The following is a 25,500-nucleotide window of genomic DNA, read 5'->3' as shown; positions in this document are numbered from 1 at the left end:
AATAATTGACCTGAAACACAATATCTGTCTATAACCCGTTGACGAATGACATTAATAGCATATCAGTCGTCGTCACCACGTGTCGTTTAATGCTCGCCTGAACATATATATATATATATATATATATAGGTACACACTACACAGATTATAGGTACATAATATAATATTAATATAATATATACGTCTGTAACCTGTTGCCTGTAGGCTATCATATAACGATTTTAGATATACCTACCTATCAGGTATTACCTACTTATTGTCTTATTATAGTTATTGAAAAGAAAATACCAATTAGTTCAAAAATTAAAAAAAATATTATTCTTATGCTGGGTTGCATAAACAATCATTGAACATTTAATGAATCAATGTATAGTGTTGCTAATTATTGGCTATTGCCTTTTAAATACGATATATTAGCCCATGTAAATAAGTACATTAAATTTGAATGATCCATTAAATTAATCACTTTCTTACTCGGGTACACATTTATAATATATTATATAATTAATTGAAGCTTGATAACAAATAAAGACCATAGACCTACACGACAGCTGAGTGTTGACAGCCTGACAGGTGAACAGTGAACACTGTCATGCTGAACAATAATAATCGTTATCTCGAACCACGATACGCGACGTAATCGGCGCCTTAGCGACTCGCCGGTCGTTATCATACTCGGCTGCTAGGTCGGCGGCTTATCAGTAAGTTATCACTCCGTATCAGCCAACTGATCGTTTCAATCGGGCCGGGCCGGCCGTGTTGCGTTTTGTTTCGTTAGACGTTTTTTGTGCTTTTGTGCCAACGTCGAACGAGTGTTTTAAGTTTTTCAAGTGCGTCCATCGCCATTTGCCATTCTGGGGACTCTGTCTTCCGTTTTTCTAGTCGTCGGTATGGCGCCCGAAGCCGACCTCCATCGCCGCTGGACGAGTATTCTCGTTTCGATTTGCCGTCCGCACTCTTCCAGAACGGCCGTTATTACATCCAGTATCGCGTAGGAAGGCCGTTTGTCTTGTGGAGCACCTAAGTCAAACAGAGTGGGAGAGAAACCTATTGAAAGGCGTTTTTTCTTGGAAATGCAGTTTTGAAAAAGTTTACAAAAGCTGACAGAACTTTTGGGTAAGTGATACATTTAGATGCAAGGCCGTAGCCAGGGGGGGGGGGTTAGGGTTCAGACCGCCCCCGAAATTTTTTTTTGAAATAATATTGAATAGTTTTAAATGCCTATTATATTTGATACATGTCACTGTGATTACAACACATAAAAATAAAACGGTTTAACGGTATATCTTATATTTATATTGTGTTAGATAAGCGATAACTAATCTTAATGTACTTTTGTAAAACCTAATGTATAGCTCACATAATACCTTCAGTATCTAATCTTAATTAAGATTAAAAACCCCCCCGAAATATTTTTCTGGCTACGGCCTTGTTCAGATGCCCCTTATATTAATATTTTTTTTTATTGTGCTATTACAAAACTATTGTGGGGGCTGTATGAAGTAAGGCGAAAATGTCCCGTCATATATATATGCATATCTGGTATGGTTTTCCCACTAAAAACCTAAAAAGAATAAACTAGTGAAATGCAAAAATATGACTCAAATATAAATTACGTTAAATCATATGAAAAGAAAAGGGTTAGTAGGAACACACAGTTGAACAGTTTAAATATATATTTATAGGACTATGGTTTCAAACCAGAGTTTTGACTTTCAACATAAAAAAAACTGCTTTAATATAATTTCTTATTATCAGTCACCTTTATTTTGGACAATAGCATTTGACCGATAGAGTTTTAATGTACGCTTGTTTGTCTTATTACTCCTTGTCCTCTTTTAATAAATATTGTTTTATGTATGTGCATTGTACAGTAACTAGGTGGGAACGTAGGTATTGTTGTTTTGAAAAAATTTAAAATGTTAATTCTGTTATATTTTCATTTGTTTATTGATTTTTCTGTGGAATCTATATGTGTTTGTATCGTCTACTATCCAATATGCATGCGTAATTCTAATAGGTATGTGTTAAGTAGTACGGAAAAATACTCAATGCCGCCTAGAATAACAACCACTAGGTAGTGCATTATCACCTTATAAGTGTCAATAACTATGACCTTTGAAATAATTTATTTTAGCTGTAGTACTTATATAGCATATACATTTTGATGACTTTAAACATTGTTTTTCGTATTGATATCTATAAACTCATATAATGACATTCGGTAAATATGTTGATAAATCTAACAAAAATTATTACATTTACAAAATTACTAACACTTCTTAACTTCTGTTTGTCATTGTATTTACCCACCTACATAGTAAAAATAATCTGAACAAAATATTGTTCTGATAGTTGTGATAATATGATTATACTGATTATACAATGACGAATCATTTCTGTTATTAAATTATATGAGCTAAATATTTTGACCTAAACCTTAAAATCTTTTGTATTAGCCATTAGATTAATTTATCATATTGATTACAAGTAACATACTATAATAGCTTAAATATGGGAAACAGAATTCATTTGAGTCATCTGTATCTACAGTTAAATTTAATTATTTTAAACTTTTTTTTTGTTAATCACTTAACTATTAAATTGTGTATTTGTCAAAATACAGAGAAAAAACAAGTAATTTTTTATTAAAACTTCGGGTAGTATGATATCAATGTTTTCTTTTCAATTATTGGTATATTATTCATTACCTACTTTAATTAATTTAATAATAAGTCCTATTGCTACTAGTATTTATCTTTTAATTATACAAAAATGTGTTTTACCTAATTAACTTTAGTAATTGTATTATCTTAGTTTCAATATTTCATAGATCTAAACATTATATTTAAAAAATAATTAGACTGGTCCTAGTATTCATAGGCTTGCACAGACTTTCAATTCAAAGGTTGCATATTAATACTAATATAGATAGGTACATTTTCCAAGTTTCTCATATATTTTGATTTTCAAAGTAGGTACAACTCAAAGATGTAAAGAAAGAAAGAAAGAAATTTTGGAAAAAAAATATTTGCCATAGTATTATGTAACTTATTATTTTTTTGTATTTTGGTTAACAACATTTATCAATTATAATTCTTCTCAAATTCTTTTATCATACCATAATTAACACACCATACCATAATTTAAATTGTATGTTTATTCTTGCTCAGTAAATAATAATATTAACGATGTTAATTTGTTGTGGCCCGTAGATCTCAATTTACTTTTTACAATGTATGATTTTGAAAAATCTCTCCCACATGTATTATAATAACATCCTCTGAATGTGCGCAGAATGCACAATGCAGGTAATATAATACTATAATAGTGATTTTATTTATTATCTATTGCTCTCGCTTATGTTTTTGTTAGTGTATTTTATGGTAGGTATTGATTTATTTTAATCATAGACCATGTGGTTTCAATATCTAAATTACATTATTTTATAATGTATTTTATTTTATACTATTATTTTAATAATTAAACTAAATCATATTAAGTACTATTCGGGGAACAACAACACATTGTTAAAAATCGCAGGCAGTCACTTACCAAGAACCTAGAATCAATGTTTGTTGAGGTTTAATTTTGAAATGCAATACCTCTGAATAGTATCTCATTGGTTTAAGGTACATAATCAAATCAATTATTCAATGTATACAATACAGTTTTAAACTTTAACTATTGTGAAAAAAAAATGATAAGTAACAATGTCTTCTCTGATGTTTTCTTAAAAACACAATAGGCACACATTTTGTTATTACATATTCATCAATGGTATATATTTATTATTATACTGTGTTGAAAATCTAAATTTTCTCTATAAGGATTTCTCTTAATAATTAAAATATCTGTTAAAATACATTTTTACTGTATACACATTGAAAAATGTATAGTAAATTTCAACTGAACATTGTATGCTTATTTTAGTCTAAATATCTTCTTGTTATATTTCAGATGTTGAGTACTTATAATTTTTGGTTCTAATATTAAACACATTTCAATTTACAACATGGAGGGGATCCAATTTTTTATATGATTTTTACTTATGTTAATTGAATTGAACGAATTGAATTATTAATAAACAATAATCATTGTTTTTTTATTACTAACGATTTTCTTAGGTTTATAAACTAACAATTTTGATGCCTACCTAATATAGTGAGTAGTACCTTAGTAGTTAAGTACTTCCATAAACTTTTAATCTTATTAATAAATAAAATATAAATATAGTAATACGGCCATACAGATAACAACTCTGTATAATACATAAAAATAAAAATATATTTACTGTCGTATAGACTCGTCAGTCGTCTGCAGTAACGCGCCGTGTACTATTTCGTATTACCTTGACCACCTTTATTATACTGTCGTTGAAATATGAATACATTAAAATATTTCAATGAGATATACATATACTTTATACATACACACTCGATATTATTTCGTACAGCGGCGGACCGTCCGGTCTCTCTCGCCGTAACTACACAGTACATATAATTATTTCGATGTAGGTAGGTTATGACTTTATGAGAATCTTTCCTCGTGTGGTGTAGTTACTAGTTAAATTCGTACTCACTATGAAAAAAAAAATTGTAATGTGCAATATTGTGTTTGCGGACGTTTCCAAACATTGGAGCGTGTATAGTATTCGGTACTATAGGTCGTGTTGACTGAATGGCGAACAGTACGTCGCAGCAGCTTCGCATGATATAATATAATATTATTTGACTATTATTTTACTGGCCCGCCAGTATTTATCTACGGGAGTTTTTTTTTGGATGATATTTCTTGCGTTATTCGTTTTCCGTAGGTGTCGGTTATTATATATTGATTCGGGATTTTCGATATAATAATGATGCATTGCCAGCAGGACGTGTACTTATCTCATACAAAAAAAAAACAACAAACGGTTTTAGGTCAAGTTTCCGACTACACCTGTATGTATGCATGTATGACGTATGTATGTATTTATAGTGAATACACATTATACTATATTACGTCTGTGTCGTAACGGTCCTGTCGAGAATTCTTAATTGAATATCGGAAAACGAAAGTGTGCCTCTAGACGGAATATAATAATAATATTATTGTGTAGTAGAGGTAGTTCTGCCTAACAAAACCGCCGTGCCGTCGTAATGCTCATGTTTATACATACCATCCATTTATTTTTTGGTTTTTAATGTATTGTAATTAATATTATACTGTTTATCTTTCCACAATGATGATGTCGAATTGACTAGAAGTCGCGTTTCCTTCTTTACTTCACTTTATTATATATTATTTTGCCGCTGTATCTCTGGAGGGTCTTTGTGGTGTCGGCATTTCGACAAATGTGCTGAGAATGCTGTGATATCTATATCAGTTGTGATGTCAAGATTATTATCTTGAAGGGGTGATAATTTTTATGTAAGGGAGGTTCAACTAGGATCTCTCATAAGTTTAGTGCGTTGATGCCGTGGATATATAACATTTCAGACTTGCTGCAATTTGCATACAAATTACAATTTTAATACATGTTCACGTTTTACATAATACGTTCTGAACAAATTTTTCTAAATGTTGGGGTGAGTTTCAGCTTCTTGACCCCACTGGTCTATATGTTATCATACGATTGGCATTATAGCTGGTATACTGATTCCCTTGTTATATACTGTTGACAGGTGTGCCCTATTTGAATATTTTATCATTTTTTTCTAGGTTTTTGATCCACTTTTGGTTAAGTTGAAATACATTTAAGTGAACATTGTACATTATTTTTTGCATATGCTCTCGACATCAAAAAGGTACAATATACAATTAAATTTAACACCAACTATAATAAATTCATAATAATAATACCAAAAATAATATGACATAGACTAGGTATAGACTATAGAATATACCACATAACAAAAATATGGCCAATAACAGATAATAACGTTGTTTAATGCAAGATAAATAATTAATTATTTAAAATCTACGATCACATGTGATCTACCTAGTAAATTCAATGTAATATGCTAAGTGGTATTGTTATTATTGCAGCTCGTTATAATATTCTTATATTGCACAACATATGAAAAAATATTATATTTTGTATAGTATAAATTAGTTTGTTCGAAATTTTTGCTCAACATACCTCAGTAGTTGTTGGTGTTTTTCAATAGATTTTCTCGTTTTGTATCTGCAATCACGTACATTCTGTTTAGGTATTGACCTTTAATTTATGTAAATTCGCGATTCGTATCAGTGTATCATCATTAAAATTAATAATATAACATTTATTGTGTTTAACTGCATTTTTTTTTCAATAATCGAGTAAGAGCATCTACCTGGTTAGTGATTTTGAAACGCAGTGTATTTTATTCGTAACTTCAAACATGACTATTAAGTATTAAAATGTATTGATTGGTCGTCTTATTTTTTTTCAAATTAGATATATACCTAGTGATTTATAACGACCGTCCTGTTTATTAATCGAATAGTAAATAAGTCACTCATATCTCGTTGTATCATGTATTGTGATACTTGAAAATTATCAATTATTTGAGTATATACTTTTTAATTATTTGAGTGTACAAACTATGCACAATGAGTTACTTACTAAAATTTGAATTCTCATTATACAGTAATTAATGATTATTGTGAATAAAATAATAAATATGCGGTGATTTGCGCGCCTTGAGTAATGTTACTCTTTGGAGTGTTGTTAAAACATTTTATATTATTTTAAACGTTGCAAATTTGCAATGTCCATTAATTTATAAAAATTAATTGGATCGGTGTTATGTGTAAAGTTATAAGTTTTAAGTATACAGTTGAAGTACATTCAATATCGAAATGTTGACGTTAATTCGGTTTGTATCTACTATTTATTAATTTGTTACGACATTTATCCTTGTTTTCAAAATGTTTGGTATAATAAGGTAGGTACTGGGGTAGGTACATACCTAAAAATTGCCTCCCGTCATACCGATTAATTCTACCAAAGTACCAAATTGTGTCCACAGCGTATGTCTGTAGGCATAGTAAAATCAAAGTCTGTATTAACCGATTGTTTACTGTCGTACGCGTCTGTAATCATAAAAACACTGCAGCAGCCATGCATTATTGTCATTCAACTAATATTGCATAGAACTCAATACATAATATTCCTAATGTCTGTAATTCGAAAGTATTTTAGTATAATAAATTGGATGATTATTTTAACAACAAACACTAATTATCTTGAGAATTATTATGTAACATTTTTGAAAATATTTTTTTAAATAATTTGATTTCATTACTATACAATGTACCTACTACCTATATCTTTTTATTATTTATTGTAATCATTTTTTTAAGTTTTATGTTTTTTAAGACTTATTTGAAGGACAACATACTTTTAAATTCATATTTCTAAGTAAACAATTTTTCTGTGAATATCGTATACAAATTTATTTCGAATTAGTTGTTAATTAGGGAACAAATAAAAATTAATGATTTGTATTTAGTGCATAAGAATGAAGTACTTACATAACATGTCATTTATTTGACAAAAATTTATTTCCATAAGATGACCTCCATATTATCTTCTCTATGGACCATGCCGTTTAAGTTTGAAATAAACGCAATATATGAACTCTATAAGGCGCCGAGCAGCCTCATTGTTAATTTTTGCCAGAGCACTTGTTTATCACTACGACACTACAGCAGTGAGTAATAGATGTTTCCTAAATGGCGTATTATTTTTGAAAATCTGAACTTAAAACATTTAGTGAGCATTATGTAAGATGATAAGATAATCATCATCGAGAAATCCAATTTTTATAATCTGCCATTTCACTGCTCCACCTTGTACTTGTGAAAATAATGAAGATGATGTGCAGTTTAGTATCACTCTGTATTAAAGTGTATGTCGTAAATTATGATATATTAATCATATTTTACCATTCCATATTTTTACAGTTTATATATTTACTTATACGTGGTAAATAGGAACCTAACCGACCTATATCCAATGTTTATTATAGTAGATGATGGTTTAAAGATTTCTAAATTTTTTTCATTCTTAAAATCTGTTCAATGAGTTCATTCTAGAATTCCTCCTGAAATATGTCAGAAATACTCCCCCGGAAATATCTATGATGTTAATAATAGTAATAATGCTCGTCTTATGTTTTCATGTCATGTCAAAATATTTGTATTCGTGTATTTATCGTGCAATTAACGGCATCACAATATTCACAAAAAAAATTACGAGTATAAGTAATACGTTTTGGTTTTAAGAATTAGGTACCTACTTATTAGGTATTATATTAAATAATATACTACAATCGTAGAACTCACGATACCTATTAGTTAATTTATTATAACATAATATTTAATCTGTAAAAATATGTGATATATTATATCTATAGTTTTTATAAATTTATAATAAGATTTCTGATTTAGGAAGTATATTTATTTAATTGTGTTTACTGAAATAAAAACAAATAATTTCAAAGATTATTGTGCTTGGCTTATACTTTAATTATAGCCAGGGTCAACATAGCACACTCGACACGCCTAGGGCGTCAATATTTGGGAGGGCGGAGAATGATCAAAATTATGTATTTATATTATTAGTGACCGTGATATTATAGCTAAACTAGCTGCTTGTAATCTCATTAACTACTTAAATACATAGATTAATTAATAATTGTAATACCATTTTTTTTCAGTAGCGTGGAAACAAATGTATAAAGCATTAACACCAAGTCACCAAGTATACAGTACCTACACGTTTAGCTGTTTATAGACGGGAATTATAGAATTTGTCACGAGTTTACAGCTTTTGATGTGTTTTGAATTTTTAAATTAAAATTTTTAATAAATAATAATTACGAATGAAATTTTTTTAAACCATAACTGCAGTTTTTAATATACATACACCTAGTTGTAAAAAAAATATAATTTGAATAGAATTCCTCCTTTATTGTTTTTGATTTCAATTAGTACTGAAAATATATATTTACTTTCATTTAGAAAATAGTAAGTACTATTATTATGCAATTGGTGAGAAGGGTGAGAGTTGTGAGTCATATTTAGTGGTGTATTGTTGATGTATATATATATAGGTAAATGTAACAATTATTTATGAATTTACTAATTAGTAACCTTCGCATTGTTTTTATTTTATTTAAAAAAATTAACTAGCTTTGAATAAAATCTGCGTATACTTTAGTATTGCTCCGTAATTTATAATTATATACTTGTATTATTTTAATACACGTTTGTTATGTACAGTTTCTTCTGTACGGGTGTGTTTCCAAGCGTTAATATAATATATTTAATTATGCGTCCTTCAGGCATTGCGTTATGTGTATTCTTGTTATGTGTCGAATATGTATTTTGGGTAAATTAAAATCAACCGTTTTATTTTAAGTCTAATATTTTTTTGTAAATTCAAGGAATATATTTTTTTATTGTTCAACATTTCAATGTTTATCGTGTATATGTTTTGGGCAATGTAGATAATCGGGGAATTTTAAACATTGCCCGGGCACTGTATAGAATGACTCGCATTTGTGGGCAATTTGAAAATTATTCAAGAATTTTCTATGTTGTCCGGCCATTTTAATAGAAAGCCTGAGCGTGATACAGAATGGTCAATTTATCAAGGACAATATGAACTTAAAAAAATATTCCCATACTAATACTTATTACTAAAATAACCAATATGGAACTAAATTACTAATATATCTGCCTGACCGATTTATCAAGGTATAATAAAGATGAGATTCATGAGAAAGAAGAAATTCATTCGATAATAATTCTCATATTTTTGATTTACTATAAACTATAGGGTTAATAAAGAGAGTGAATTCACTAGATTATTTTCAAACTAAAGGTTGGTTCTTAGATACTTACTTAATCAGTCAGTAAGTATTGATATTATACTTTATACATGTATGGCATTTCATTGTGTACTAGTACACATAACTGCAAATGCAAAGCTTCAGGACGCCTTTGTACATCAAAATGCCGGTAGTAATTCATGTCGTAATAAATAATAATAAAATGTAAAATCTTTCTTTTTTTTAAATGTTTAATTAATAATTATATTTTCAGTTTATATAATAATTTTGTTTTTCTAGTTTCTAGTTGTCTTTATATAAGACACAAAATATTGCATGTTTCATATTGCCTGTTAGATTAGGGTCATTGTATATAGAATTCGCTGGCCAAGTGTGATAATTTCTACATTGGCCGACTATATTGGGCATTCCATACATTGCCCTAGCTAGCATTTTATAAAATACCTGATTTTTTACATTTCCCGTAACGTAAATATGAGATTCTTTTCGCTTACAATTTTTTTTAAGATGTGTAGCTCTTTTTATCAAAATTATGTTAATAATCTGTCATACTTGTTATTTTTAGACTATATTCTTATTGTATCAAATAATACAGATTGAATATTGTTTGTTAAAAAAAAAAATTATTGGATATGAAGAATATTGTCTTGAGTACCTCTCGAAATAGCGACGTATAGAGGTAAATGTTGCCGACAGGCGACAGCCGTGCCCCACCTTTCACGATAAGTACTATATAAAGAAGCGCATCTCTTTATAGTTTATAACGATCCGATGTCCGATTGGATTTGATGACTGATTATATCAGTTGTTGAATATATCACGCATTACGCCATATTATGCAGACCTTAGGATATCCGACCTTGTCCACAGTTTTCAACCAATGTTCCAGCGCACAATAATTATCATGTTCGTTATTGCTGTTCGTGTGTTGGTTCGATAATTTGATTTACGGCCATTGGTCATCGTTGAGGTTGATTTTTTTTCTTAAGGTTATTAATTATTATTATCATATTATTAATTGTTATTACTGTGTGTATGTAAACCACTCTTTCTCTATAAATAAATTCAATATATATATGTATAATATAATATACAACAGTCATTATTGTAATATTAATCATTGTTTTCGAGACCGCTCTATGATTTATTCACTATTTGTCACGGGGACCAATATAGGGCCCAGACAGTTTGCATCACCCAAACCAAACCCAAACCTAAACCCAAATGGAATATAAACTTTATAAAGCAGAAAAATGTGTTTTGTAAACTTTTATTTGACTTTTCTCCAGCGTCGTAATTCGTTCTTTTATTTTAGAAGGTCCCGATGGTAGCGTGATTTGTTAACAGCTTGTAATATAGTTATTTTACTTCTATATAGAACACATAATATGTAGCACGCACGATCGAAAAGCTGGTATTAGAAATAACTAATAAGTAATAACAATACGTAGTAAAAAATTTAATGATAGTAATAATAATAATAATAATAATTTTTTTCTTATAGTTGATAGTATTAATAAATATTAATTTATATTTAGAAATGATAAATGTACAGACACAATAGTGTTTTGAACGTGGTAATAATAATATTGTCGAGGAAAAACATTGCTCGTGTTTCAGTTTGTTCACCTCTATTTATTGGCGATTCGCCATTGTAGTAGGTAACTTTTTGGTATTCTCAAGTATTTTTCCTTGTGTTTGTCGTTGTATGATGCGTTAAGCTTACAAACGGCCATTATTATATTAGTTCATCTGTAATCAGCAGTCGACAAAAAAATGTCAAAACGAGATAAACATAGAACAGTGTATGCATACATATATTATTATATTATTATTATATATACGTATAATGTACATCTATGTATAAATATTACTTACAGTGATTTATTTCATTTATAAAAACTGAATAACTTAAAAGAAATCAAATTGTTTAGTTGTGTTTCATATAAAACCACCCTAGGTTCGATATATATATAATAACCTGATGTTGCCAAATTATTTTCATTACAGCATATAGGTGGGCGGCGGGCCAGTGCTCGTGTCTTATGATTTTTTGTTGGACATTATCAGCAAAAAATTATCGGTCTAACTATTTAATGTTTTATGTTCATTGCCTAGACCATTATTGTAATATTGTCACTGTCTATCTCGAATCGTTGTACAACACAATATTATTATACTATATAACGTTGTAGTTGGGTAGTTGGATTTCGGTTGGACGCTTGACGATTCGAATAATCGATCGCACATCGACGGACTGCAATGGTTACAAACTGTCGATGGCGTGCCCGGGACTAATACCAATAATATTATAGTAAGTACTAGGTATATAATAATAATACATATATCTACAATCGCGTGTCGTTGCGCCACGCTTGTAATAATATTTACGGTGCACGGTTTTGTATACAAAGGATCTATAGATAGGTATTATTTGTCGGGGAACTGCTTGATTCGAGAATATATTATTGTGTTTCATAATCCCATTAAAATACAGCTAAAACGTTTGTAAAAAAAACATTCTTGAACTACCTACATGATTAAAGTAACACCTGAATGAGCTTTTGTTCAATTTTCGGGTATGTCGAAGATTACAAATAAAATTGCTCGCTTTATGGATAATTTCAAAATTTTAAATTCTGCTCAAAAATGCAGTATAGATATTTGATGACAATTACGCCACGAATTCTTATGTAATATTTAAATAGATAACGTGTTACTACACACACAGATTCCATATGGTCATTGCCTTTCTATAGGCTATCTGGCTATAGAACACTTTTTACAATATACTATATAGGTAATACTGTATTGGTACTCTATTCTATGTATATGTTCGATTTTACAATCGGTTCACTGAGAACTTTTTTCAAGTATATGTTCCTCATCGAATAAGAATTTTATTCTGCTGACAATGTTTGTATAGTTGTATTAATAGGAACCCTATATTATATATATGTCTCAAGAGTTAGTGTCTTTTATTGCTTTATAAGCTTAACTATAGCTTATATCACAATGGGTACAGTAGTTCATTCAAGCTGTCCTGTCATTAGGCTGGTATTTTTTACCGTTATGTATAAGCCAAACTATATAGGTAATAACATAAACTGGCGATGGGTTTTTATTTATTTTCGTTGGGCACCGCGGATTGCTTATTGTTAGCGCGATGCTGTTGATACATATCCGGCTGAACGTTTGCCACAACAATAATTTATTCTCGCGACTAGGCTTACACCGCGGTGTGCGCGTATGTTTTTTCCTGTGTCGATGCCTCGATGGTGTGTCGTGCTCGGAAAGTGTACCTGTCTTGTGCCTACCGCAGTTGGACGATCCTGACCTTCGTCAGTAGTCTTTCATAACTCGCGCATCGCTGCTATCTATTTGGATTTTTTCTTTCTCGTCATTCTCGTTATTTTTGCTTTAACATTTCCAAGGGCGCTGTCTTAATCATCATCTTTGTCTAAATGTACTCTAAATCGTAATTTTTTTCTTTCCATTAATCACTTCCTCGACTTCCCGTAACTTCACATGCTTAATCGATTAATTTATATTCATAATAATATAGTATTGAAGCTTTTTTTATTCACTCGAATGAATAATACATTAAATCAATGTTTGTACCTAAATTAAGATATTTGCTTGTTTATTCATTTTATATTTATTTAATGTATAATAATTATATGCGGGTATACCTATATATTTTATGCGCATTTCAATATTTATTTATTTCGATAACGTTTATTTGACATTCGAGTTTTTAATATTCAATGATTTATATTTTATATTTATCTACTGATGGGTCCAATTTAAAATTATTATCAAAATTGGCTAATCATTTGCACCTAAAAGATAATTGTAACCGATAAGACATAAAAAAATGTATAAGTACTTATATATTCTTTATTTTGCGGCTGTTTTTAGGTCAGTGTAGGTATATAAATATCAATATTACCCTTTTAAATTATTTCTGTCGAAATAACAAACATCTGATACTTGGAAGGGAAGGTACCTATTTCGTTAGCCCAGCACCGCCGTTGTTCAAGTCCACCAAACAGAAAAAAAATAGTCCACTGCTTGTTGCAAGACACACCACTTATCGAAGTAGATTTCAGTCAAAATAATAATAGTTTTTTATTTATTATTGTTACAATATACTGTGTAATTTACCGGCATTGCTTAGTGGTAAACATCGGTATAATATGGCGAGACAGGTTTATTTTGTCTTACCTTGTCCTTAAATAACCTACCAAGTCCCTATACAATTTTGTAATTTAACCGCTAGGTAAGTTGCTACATTTTGTAACCGTAGTAAATATTGCAGCGTTTTTATATTAAGATATTATACGAATTTTCTATTGTATTTCATGATACTTATACGTATAACTTAAAAAAAATATATATGTACTAATGTTTTATGGTTTTGAACATATTATAGTAGTTATAACAAATAATATAACAAATTATAATATAATAATATAAATAATATTATATATTATCATCTGGTCGCAAGCCCTATATAAGATATCTTCACACAAATTCTGGCGTATTTTACGAACTTTACTGGTGCGTATATTAAAATTTAAAAGACCATGAAAAGAAACGTAGAAAACTAATTACACTGTTACTTGGATCGCATTACTGTGAACTATTTCTCAACAATATTATATTATAGCTATGGTTCGTTTAACATTATTCTCCTCGCCTTATTCGTTTTACTTAAATAAGAATAAAACTGTCAATTGGTATTTTGAATTTACAGTTTTACACTCTCATATATTTAGGGAGTATTATCAATATTGGGTATTACAAAATGTTATATAATATATAAATATATTGAAATACTTGGACAAATTGTTGTCGTTTTAAAGTTTGAAAGTATTTGCATTTAAAGTTTAATGTTTATGCGCAATAAAATCAAATGTCAATAAAATGTGTTATCTAAATTATTTCTTTAAAATAATGATTAAAAACACTTGTATATATTTGCACTTAGGCATTTACTAGTCAACTATAACAATAATTATTGTATTTCGAATTTCGTGTATACCTATTATACACTTATTTGTTGAATGTTCTGTCAACATAAGCATCTATTTTGTGTAGGTAATTGTGTAGGTAATATATACATATATATAATATGCTATGTCATCTGGTAAACAACGTTTTAAAAAGCTACTTTTTCTTTCACTATAATATACAAAGAAGTAATTATGTATTTATAAATTATTTTTATTATTTTAAATTAAAACGTACAAATTATATCTGCATAGTATAAGTTTTTAATGTGTTATTGTTATTTTTTTTAGCTAAGAATTAATGAAATATTTTTGAAACAAATTGTACTCCTTAATACTTAAGTTGTTATATTTCTTGATATTTTATGCCTTAGATATGTTACCCTAAAACATAAACCAGTATTTTTTGTACGAACCATTACTATTTTAGTCATAATTTAGGTACACTAACGTTTGTTAATTAGCTTTTGTTAATTTTAATATTATAGTATGATGTAATGATTATAAGTTTTTAAGATAAGTATTGTTGCATTTTGTACAATCATTCGGGCATATCGTCATTATTCTTTTTTAAGTACATTTTAATAAATAATATTTATTTTAAACTAGACTATTGAAGTACATTTTTTTATAAAACTTTAATGTTTTTTTTAAATATTTAAATAGTCAAACAGCGATAAAGGTTCACATACAGTTTTGCACTATAAGATTGCATTGTTCTACAAATAATATGGCACTTACTTTTAGATTACATATATTTGTATTTTATAATTGCAATTTTAATTGCTCTTCATCTACTATAAATTTTAATTTATCTACCTAATCACCAGGGCGGATCCAGAAATGTTTCACGGCGGTGGAGGGCTACATATTGTCTTTATACTTATAAATTGTATCATAATACGTAAAGCAACAAAAAATATGTTGGCCACTTGGCCTCCAGGAATACATTAAAGAAAAGATTGGTTCCAATATGTTATATAAAATACAAATCTTTATTAAGGCATTTGGGGGACCCCCCCCTCCCCTAGATTAGCGCCTGCATAATTATTTCATATTGTAAACGACGTAAAAACAAAATAGGAAGACATTATTTATTCAGTTTGTGTTGGAATTTATATTATTTTGTTATATTATTAACTATATAGTTTATATGTATAATATAATATTTTAATTATTTTAATCACAAGTTCATTAGGCATCTAATTATAATTAAAGTGGCAAATCCAATTTTATAATTTTAAATTATTAAGCGCTGCACACTATTAGAAACCTTGGATAAGTAACAAAAAATATTTAAATTTTTTCAAAAAAATTATTTCTCAAGCATAATACTGCCTAACGAACGCAATTTTTTAATAATAAATTAAAATTTAATAAGAATCTTTCGTATCAAGGTTTAGAATGTTAATTTTATATGTTAGCTTATTTTTCGTTTTTCAAGTCCATATGGTATAAAACTACAAAGTAATCATAATATTATCATTCATTTTTCCTTATTTGTAACTTTATAAAAACATAATTAGAAATATTACTTACGTTCAATATATTATGTATATTGTATATAATACATTATGTACGTTATTACTTACTAGACTTATCTATTTGTTATAAACTTAATACAACCACATACAATTCTGCATACTGTTCTATACAAAATGTTTCATTCATTTTTATACGTATAGGTATTTATGTATTATATTATTATGTTTGTTAAAGTATTATTGTGCGTTTTACTTTGATATAGGTAAAAAAAAATTGTTTATTTTGAAAATATTAATATTTTTATACATTGTCATTAAGTACCTCTAATTGACCTTGCCATTTGTTCTTAAGATGTGTTGTTCTATGCATTGCGTGTTATCGACCACCTACTTCTCGTATACATTGTTGTTACCTTTACCGTATATCAAACATATACCGTGTGATCACCGATCGGATCATATACCGTCTCTTAGGTAATCGATAACCTAATTCAATGAATGAGTTTTTTGACTTTCAAAGCCATTGTGCCAGGACAATAGTAAAATCGTCAAAATGATACCAAAAAATTGACGCTATGTCAAATAATCCCTATTTGAAGCCTCATTAGGCACCTGTTCTATAATATTTCTGATGAAATCGATAAATTCGCAAACTATCATAATTTATCGTGTATTCTTTATCATTGTAAGTTATTTGATTTTTCTGTTAATTTGTGTCCTTGCGAAGGCGGAAGTTTGTGTGCATGGGACAGATGATCATTGTCGCTATTTCGAGTTAAGACTTCTAGATCATTTTGTATAGCCACGATTGTAAACAATAATCATTTTCAACCTGCACGTATCTGCACTAACTGCAAACGATTTGATCGACCTTGTATAATGGGCCATTTCATGTTGCACGATTTCGTTCACGTTGGATTCAATTCACATATTGTATTAGTATTCTAATCATTGTAGAACTTATTTATAAACAATTTTTAACTGTAGTGTATTTCAGAGACTACCAAATATTATTATCTACGAAATAATACTTATTGTATACATAGTACTTACACATTTATCTATGTATACTAAATTGTCAAAAATAAAAACTAGTTCTCATTTGTCATGCTTTCGCTTGTTATTTTAATGATTTGGAACTGTAAGATGGAAATTGTCTCGATATTAGCTAATACGTTGTATAATAATAAATAATTTATCGGAACATATAAATTATTATCGGTATGCTATACTGTGGTTCAGTTGATTAAATATGTTTGTATTAATAAGAATTTATAATAAAAATTGAATTTCATTAATAACAAAATTATGTCATTCTATCTATATTAAAACTGCATAATACTCATTAAGGCATTTCACATAAATTCATAATTACATTTTTTGCTGTCAAATATAGTTTTTGTGTATATATATACTTACTCGTATAACTTTGAGATTTTAATTTTCGTTAATTTCAATAGCCTGTAGTTTTATTATAGAATGTATATGTCAAGTCTGTCATATCGCCAAGTATTTTGCAAACAATTTCAAATTTCTGGTGTTAAACATTTTTCTCGGCACTATTGTATTATAACAGTTCTCGGAAATATAACAAATCGATTATAATTAATAAGTATTGTATTTTTCCTAGTGTAGTTTAATAACTAATATGATATTTAACTATATTTATCTGCTTATTTGTATGTAAAAGTCTTGAACTAGGTACTAAGAGACAGGAGTAGTTGACTTCGTGCTTTGAAAAATAATGTTAAAGCTAATAATAAGAAGTTATTTTTGTATAGAATGTTAATAACTTAATACAAATAATGATTTATTATAATGTCCTGCAGACAAAATAATAATATGTATTTGTACAAGATTATAAAATAAAAAATATTATTTCAATGAACTTTTTTCGTCTAGTGGTCTTACCTTGTAATACATTTTAAATATTTTACTATTTTAACGTTCGTAAAAAAATATTTTTAAAACTAATTATTAAAATATAGTAATGACTATTATTACTTAATACAACTATTTATAAATTATGTATATAGCTTGGAATTGGTTTATTGTGAAAGTTTAACAACTGTACTTACCTATAGGTTGTTATTTTATGAATAAAATATATACAAACGTTTGAAAATATTTTACTCATATTCAGTGTTTTAAACTAACACTTAAACTTTATCTCGCTATTAATGACCTTTGATTTATTTATCGTTTACATATTTTTGTGTACCTACTTCATAAAATTATTATCAACATGATTATAGTTACATTTTATAGAATATTTATTATATATAATATATAATAAAATAAATATAAAATCATACTTCACTAATAAATAATAACGTGTAGGTATATATTAAAATAATTATACAGTATACACGTATCTATGACAAAAACGATTATTCATAATGAAGTAAATGTAAAACCCATGCATTTTGGAGACATTTATTATTTTAATCCATTATTTATAATCAATTGTATTCTGCTGTTGTTGGAAAAATTGTGAGTAAAATATCACTACGCATAAAAAAAATATCAGGATTTAAAATATATAAAATACAGTATTTAACTTATTTTGTTTTATCAAGATAATTTACAGTTAAATTGACCATCACTTGTTGAAATACATTGTTACTTTCAGGAATATTTATGTAACATATAGTATGTGTATTGTGTAGACTGTGTAGTAAATGATACTATAATAATAAGTCATGTGGGCTTTATAATTCCTGTGTCTAAAATATTCATTTATTCAAATATTTCTATGACATTTCTATAAAAATCAAAAAAAAAAACTACATTATTGTTTGTTCAATTTCCAACCTATATGTGATACAAAGTGCATGCTGCTTTTTGAAAAATAATATATACCTAGCCGCTCCCACGCTCCGCTCGGAATCTAAAATATATTTTGGCTCTTATCATCGTCAAGTAGTTATTATTTTTTTGCAAATATTTATACTTTGAAAAATCATGGTGTGCATATTAATTGTTCACACTTATGTGATTCCGACAAATTGTTCACGGCCGTCCATTAATTTGTTGATAATATAATAAATTTATAATAAAAATAATATTTCTAGGTTAAACCAATAATACACCATCTGTACGACTGTGCTACGTAACATATCGGTATCGTATCACATAGTAGTATTAGCGACTTGAAAAATCGTATTAAATTTTTAGCGAACTCGCTGCCGTTTGTCCTTAACACGAAATTCAGTGGTATCTTTTGTTTGTTTATATAGTCGTAGAAGGCAATAATGTGATATACGAAGTGTGATGGGGAAAAATGTGTACGTATATAATATATAATGTTGTATATGTGTGTTGAAACTGGTTTGAAGGTTGGAATCGAATTATGACGACACGTTATTATTATTGTTTTCTGTGTGCCATAAATATATATTGAAGTACGAAGACGTTCAACATAATGTAGAGAAATAAAAACCAACCGTTGCCAAAAAAAAAAACCGTAAGTATATAGTGAACTTCAAATTCAGTTGCGTGCTATCATACCTCTCATAGGTATATGAGCTCTCTCGTGAAGGGCTAATTCAAAGGCGTGTTGCACGCGTATGCGCTTCGAGAATTTTTGAACTCTGATAACCCGGCCCAAACATAAATTTAATGTAGGTAAGTACTTATGTAAAAATTTTATAATATATTCATAATCGTGTATTATGAAATATGTAGGTACCTATTATAGTCTATATATTTGTATAAAATAAAAACTCTTCATAGGACGAACGATCAACGTTCTTCAATAAATAAATAATATTATATATACACGTCCGCTCACGTTATATTATTGTCCCGAAATAAAATAAAATACTATTTAGGATCGGGAGACGCCTCCGGATTTCTTTTCGTGTAATTTTATAATATTATGATAGGTTAGGATCTTTTCTTCGTTGTCTTGTGCTCGCAAATTGTCCGGCCGCTGTAGCAACACCGCCTCCCTAATCATATTATATTATCACACGTGCCAGTTAACAGATTTGTGTACATTCGTATTATACTCGTCGTCGATGTCATGTCCGTCTTGTTTTAAGATTGTATACTACCGAAAACACAAAACGATGTAAGAACTTTTTTTTACATCGCTTATAAAGTAGACAGTTGTCAAAATTATGTCGAAACAATGACCGTCTTTTTACACGAACAACACATTATTGTCGTTACACTTATTTATTAAACGAATAAAGCCGTTTTGCACGTTCTTGCCGCGGTTACCCGATCACGATTTTTTGTTTTAATATACTACGAGTCGAAACCTTCGTTCAAGTATTTATCTTACATATTATTCAATATCTATCGGCATTATGTATATTTTTTAAGACACAACGAGGTGCTTTATTATTATTATTACTCAACGCTGTATACCTATATAATATTATATTGTTTGCGCTTCCCCGAACCTTGCATTATGCGCGCGTTATTGTTGTTATCTACTCTCTAACACATTTTAAACTTACCGATGGAGAGTATAAACCTAGAGAAGGATCTTTACGAAAGATCTACGAAATTTGTACACACAATGTGCGTCGTAATTACTATATAGAAATGGTTTTAAATATATACCTACGGTTTTTATTTTTATTTTTTTATTGAAATTTCTTTTTCAAGGTGATTCGGTGACATACTATGTATATATATATATAATAATTAATTTTCTAATATCTATGTAAAGGGGGTCAGGTTGACTTATTTGAAGGCTACTGCTGAGTGTGATATTTTAAATACGCAGATTTCTCTCTCTCCCTCACTTTAGATATTATGTTATGTTATTCATTCGTCAAACAAGCTATTATATCGGTATCTCGATAAAATCGATATATTATGACATTGCTAGATAAAGCTATTTGAAAATGTCATCCGATGGATGACATACTATGTGCCTATATAAAATATAAAAGCAATCGTTTTTGTCGCGGACTTCAATTTCGTCGATACCAAGCTTGTTCTATTTATCTTTATTGTTATACAACCTAGGTACTTACCTATTTTCTTCTGCTTATGGTTATTTGAAAACTTATACAAATCAATGTCAGCCTCACGACAATTTTTTGTCTTGGATTAATTAATAATTGATATATTTAAGAGAATCTAACGTCAAGTTCGAATTCATTTTTGCAAATCATGCAATTATTGTGAGTTCGCCAACAAACTATGTACTACACCGATGGGCGATGATATAACGAACTGTTACATTCATAGCCCATGGTTCAACACTCTCTGACCTTCATTTCGAGTGCTTACTGGTATCAACTATAAATTATTATACAGAGTTCAAAAGTTTCACACTTTGTTTGTATTCTTTTAATAAACTGTTAATATATTTTTTTCAAATATTATCATTAATAACAATTAGGCAAATTATATACCTTGATTGCATGATGTGAAAATAAGTGATTTATTAAATTGTTTAGTTTCGAAATAAAATCTATTAAAAACATAATCTTCGCAGGAATCAATTGTATTATGTAGGTAATCTATTTCCAGAAATTTTGTTTCACAATAGGCATAAACATGAATTACAGATTGAGAAAATTAGTTGTATGCACTTCCTAGCTGAGCACAACGAAAAGATAAATGTAATGTTTTGAATTAAATTGGGTTCCTACATATTATTATGAGCTATATAGCTTTTTTTCGTAGGATTAATTTTTCTTATCTTATTTTTGACAGTTAAATTATATTTGTCAAGACTTACCTAGTACCTATAGTATATTTTTCCATTAAAATAATACTTTAGATGTCGTATTATTCACATACCTAGCATAATTTTGTAATATTTTTGTTTGGTTGTTGGGCAATCAAATACCTACACACAAAAATATAGTCACCTACTTTGAGATTTTACAATATACATTATACGTTTAAACCAAAACACAATGTGTATAAGACGCATATTGTGTACACTGTCCAATTATATATTATAAAAATAAAATTGTTTTCGTAATGTCAATTGTTTTATTTTCAACGTAGTAATACGAATTCCTAAGTTTTACTTTATTGTATTATATAATATATGAATATATAATAATGTAAAATAGTAGTTTTAACCGTTTTTACCAATCATATTTTTTTGAAATCTGTTTTTTGTGGATGATTATTGTATTATCTATTGGATGCTCACATTTCGCAGAAAACATGTAGGCGCAGCCGTTGAATAAAGCAATTAATAATATATATTTGTTGAAAATTCTTAAGTTCATAATTCTATGAACACAATGAAATTAATCATGGACCATTTAAATTGTTCGGAAAAGTTGGGCACATAAATTAAAATTTGTTTAAATAAAACAATCGAAAACAAGCTAGTATTAAATAAAATTATAATTATGTTATTTGATAATAATTTTCAAATAAGTAATAAAAAGTTTTTTGACGAAGACAAATGAGGTAGGAAAATCTAAATAAAATGTATAAAAAATATATGCTACATTTATTTACTGAAAGTTTAGTGAGTTTTCAATTAGTTTAATATGATTTTAGTTTAAGATAAAATAAAATATACTCACTGTAACGTCTGACTCTATATTTTTACAACCACTTTAATATTATGTTTGTTATTCAGGTCAAAAAATAAAATTCAATAATAAGTTTTTGATTGAAAACATAAGTACCTAGATATAAGATGATTCCCACAACTATTCCAAAGAGTATTTGCTACCGTTGTTGTTTTAAAACCGTGACTTAACAAATTAACAATAAACCAATTTCTAAACTTAGTAGTAATAAGTTTTAAAAATAATGTAATATTTTTTAAATTTGTTGTTCTTGTGAAAACAATTTATCAACTGTTTGTCAAAAACCAACAAAGTTTGTAGGTAATAATTATATACTCTACATGCGGTTTCTATGTAACCCTTTCGAATGTTGTCTGTCTGGCTGACATCAATCAAGTTTTTAATATAAGGGTACCTAACATTATTTTCATTTATAAAAAATGTAGTGTTTGCGTTGTATCGTGTAGTGAATATCGTAATGGGATTAATATTTAAGCCTATGTAAAAAAAATATAAATGTTCATGGCTCGACAAGCGACGTGTGTATATAAGAATTTCCACGAAAAACAGTGAATATTATGTATTGTGTAACGAAAATTATAAAATAAAATAAACGAATAAATTGTAAATACTAAATTACAATAAAATGTTACGGTCTAAACTTTTTAAATTCATTAGTTTATTTCATATTTGTATGTTCTGCGGGCTATATTGGTTATTCAAGTTCTTCTGGTGCCTCAAATGGGTTAAAGTTTTATTACAAGAAAGAGGTATGGTTAGTGTTTTTGTAAATTTATTTCATGTTTTTTTAGTAGTAACCAAAAAAAAAAAGTATATTGTGTAGATATTTATACTATTCCATTTCAACCTATAAAATATAAATTGTTATGATAAATATTTAAATCTATCCGTAGCGTTCAAAGTATTTAGGAATGATAAAACAACCTATCATATAGATAAAATTTGGCTTGCACAATCGTTTGTCAATGACTAATAATTCAATGTGAAAGTAAAACGATCGAAAAGTCGTCGCGCGTCGCTCAAAAACTTATTCTCTCGTCACGTGTGCTCGGACCTATATAATTCAATGGCAAAAATAATAGTTGTGAGTCAATTTTTTTCTGTTGGTAAATCTGGGGACAATTCTATCATTTGACTAATTATTATTAATTATTAATCAGCAGAACCATTATAATAATATATTTCTGTGCTTTTTTTATTGAATTTTGTACCTATATCATAATTTATTACCTTACTTAAAATTATTTTAATTCGTATCATTATGCTATTGTTAATATATATTATATATTTCACTTTGTTTTGGGCTCAGGCAGTGGTCGAAATGGCTCAAGATAAGTGGAGGGATGCCTTACAATTCAGATTTAATCCGTGGCTCTAAATACGGGTATAGATAATCTGATTGCGAAACGGCCTATACGAAAAATAAAAAGTTTTCTTATACATAGGTATAAATATAAAAATCATAATAATTATTTCATTTTAAAACACAAGTCTTAGGAGGAATGCGTTATTCTAGACAAAATAAGTAGAGGGATGAAAAATGTGAATACAAAAAAGTAAAGGGATGTCATCCCTCAGTATCCCCCCAACTTCGACCACTGGGCTCAGGCCTGTATCTTATTAAAATAAAATAAAATAAAATAAAATATTGTAATTATTAATAAATGTCTCGGTAGTGAACTTATATTATGCGTTTGGATCTGTTATGTCTGTAAAATTGTAATTAATAATATATTTTATGGAGTATTTTGTGTGGATTATTATTTATTTATGATATTAAAACTATAAATAATAATAATAATGATAATGATTTACACTTATCATTATTTTTTAAAAGAAAAAAACATTTTAATGAATTATAGATATGGTAAAATATTTATAATTATTTATCTATGTTTCAGAAAACTCATTAACGGTCTTAGCGTTTGTGAGGTCTTTTGACCATCGAATTATCATCATATTTTTTATAGTGTGTCGTATATACTCGATATTATTACTGTTAAGGGCACATTTCCCTTACATGTGTTCAGTGTAAGGCCGTAGCCAGAAAATTCTGTCTAAGGCCTTGATTTTCATATTTTATTATATATATAACATGTTTATACTCAAAACCCCCCTAAATATTTTTCTGGCTACGGTCTTAGTTCAGTGGGATTCATAACATTTTTTTTTAATATGCATAGTTTATATTACGTAGTAAGCAGTTCATCTCTGTTGTAAATTCTCAGGAATTTTGAATGGGGCTTCGTTACAATGTATAAATAATATATTGTACAGTGTCTTCATTTCTCTAAAAAAAGCCTTTATTTTGGATCTTCAAATTTAATACATAATACACACTGGCTATAGGTATATTGACGTTGTATCAGTTAATAATCGTTATCTGTCGTTTTGCAACAAACTTAATATCTCCTACCGTTATTTAATATAACAATATTTAGATGTGTACTTAATCACATTATAAAACATTTTTTTTTAAATATGTAGACCGGTAAGGTGCAAGTTCCTACCTATATGTTCATTGTTCATTTGTTCCGGGCCAACCGACTTAAGAAAAGCGTGCCAAATTACTAAAATAATGGATTTTAAATACACGAATGTGTACCTTGAGCTGTCCAATTACTCCAATTCGTGTTTTGACTCCGTCTTA

At 28.4% G+C, this 25,500-nt stretch overlaps 1 protein-coding gene across 1 annotated transcript in view; it reads left to right on the top strand.

The window, feature by feature from the left end:
- Window positions 1–770: 770 nt before the first annotated feature.
- The window catches only part of LOC111033468 (elongation of very long chain fatty acids protein AAEL008004), a 47,357-nt gene continuing 22,627 nt past the window's right edge, over window positions 771–25,500 (top strand). Inside the window, exon 1 of the mRNA XM_022314211.1 lies at window positions 771–1,116. The gene's annotated coding sequence lies outside the window, so the exon portion shown is untranslated. The remainder of the gene's footprint in view (window positions 1,117–25,500) is intronic.

The sequence above is a fragment of the Myzus persicae genome, unplaced genomic scaffold (genome assembly GCF_001856785.1).
Source record: "Myzus persicae strain clone G006 unplaced genomic scaffold, MPER_G0061.0, whole genome shotgun sequence".
NCBI lineage: Eukaryota > Metazoa > Arthropoda > Insecta > Hemiptera > Aphididae > Myzus > Myzus persicae.
The sequence above is the reverse complement of the archived record's forward strand: the minus strand, read 5'-3'. Positions and strand labels throughout refer to the sequence as shown.